Genomic DNA, 1,724 nt, shown 5'->3' with positions numbered 1-1,724 from the left:
ACTGGTATGTCAGGTACTCCATTTCATTCTGTATTCTAACCTATCATACTGACTAGAGGCATATCTGTGTACTACAGGTCTTAGCTTTGGTTGCCCTACATATTAGTGTCTGGCTTCCTTCCCTTCAGAATTAACATCCCACTGCCTGAACTGCTGTAGTCTATCTGTGTAGGCCTGGGGGGGTTAACCATAGGCATCATTCAGAGGCCATAGCACAGGCTCTGTTTGTGTTTGTCTACACCTGTCCTGCTGGCTGAGACTGTTGTTGGGTATGTGAACCTCCCTGACTGACATGTGTGAGTCATATGGACACACATGTCACCCAGCAAATTTCCTGCAGTGGGTTTTGTCACCCTGTGTAGTACTGGCTACTCTGATGACTACAGTGTGTGTTACAGATGTAATGGTTCCACTATGGGTATCTACTATCTGCTGCCATAACATTCAGCCACCCTATTCCCTTGCATGCTCACATCCATACCATAGATACAGGTAATGACACATTCTACTCCATTTGGCAATTGGTAGGTTGATTGACTTACCTTGTGGGTGTGCCAGTATTGAGGATGGTGCTGGTGGGCTGCCTATGTCAGATGCACATAGTACACTCCCTATACATGGTTGAGTACAGGTAGTGTCATGTTTGGCATCCCTTTTACTGTATGTGCGAGTCAGATAGAGGTGTCATTCCCTGGGTCCCTACGGTGTCAGTGTATGTGCTATGCGTTGCCTCTTTGCCAAGGCCAGGGCATGCTGGGCACGCCTCCATCTGCCTACTGGGGCAGGCTCAGATTGTTCCTCCTCCATGTCACTATGTGCCTCTGCAGGCCTTGGCATTGGTGGGGGGCTGTGTGGTCTTGCCATGTGCTGTTCCTGCTGCAGCTGTTTCTGCAGGATCATATTGTGTAGCATGGCACATACCATAACAATTTGAGTACCTGTAGCTGGTGAGTACTGCAAGGCTCCACTGGATGTGTCCGGGCACTGGAACCATGACTTCAGCATCCCAAACACATGCTCTATTATAAGTCTGGTCTGTGTGTGTGCCTCATTATGGCATTCTTGTTCAGGTGTGTGTGCATTTCTGATGGGTGTCATCAGCTGCGGCTCCAGTGTGTAATCAGCATCCCCCACTAGGTGTCCGTAGGAGATGTCCCCACTGGCAAATCTCTGGTGCAGCTGCATCAGATGCCAGATGTGGGAATCGTGATAGCTTCCAGGGCAGCCAGTACACACATTCATTATAATGCCCTGGGCAGTGCACACGACCTGGCAGTTGATGGAGGGAAGGCCCCTGTAGTTGATGTAGGTCCTACCCTGATCATCGGGTGGTGTTTTGATGCATATGTGTATACAGTCTATAGCACCCACTACCTCAGGGTATTCTGCTATTTGGTGGAAGAGATGCATATTGCTGGCCAACACCTAATGGGTGTTGAGGAAATATAAGTGCTCACTGTTATGGGCTGATATGACATTCAGGAACTGGTGGAATACTCTGGATGCTAATGCCTGTGAGATCCCCATGATATCCCCAGTTGAGTTTTGGGAGGTACCTATGGCTAGTATTCCTAGGCCTACACATACCTTGGTATCCACTTGGATGGGTTCCCCTCGGTTAGTTCAGTGTGTCAGGCGTGGCTGGCACAGCTCAACAATTTGCTGTAGGAGGTCCATGTCCACCCTATAGCGCTCCACTATCTCCAGCTCATGTAGCCCCTGGT

This window comes from Protopterus annectens, chromosome 1.part2, assembly GCF_019279795.1.
Source record: "Protopterus annectens isolate FY-2018-M chromosome 1.part2, PAN1.0, whole genome shotgun sequence".
Taxonomy (NCBI): Eukaryota; Metazoa; Chordata; order Ceratodontiformes; family Protopteridae; genus Protopterus; species Protopterus annectens.
The sequence above is the reverse complement of the archived record's forward strand: the minus strand, read 5'-3'. Positions refer to the sequence as shown.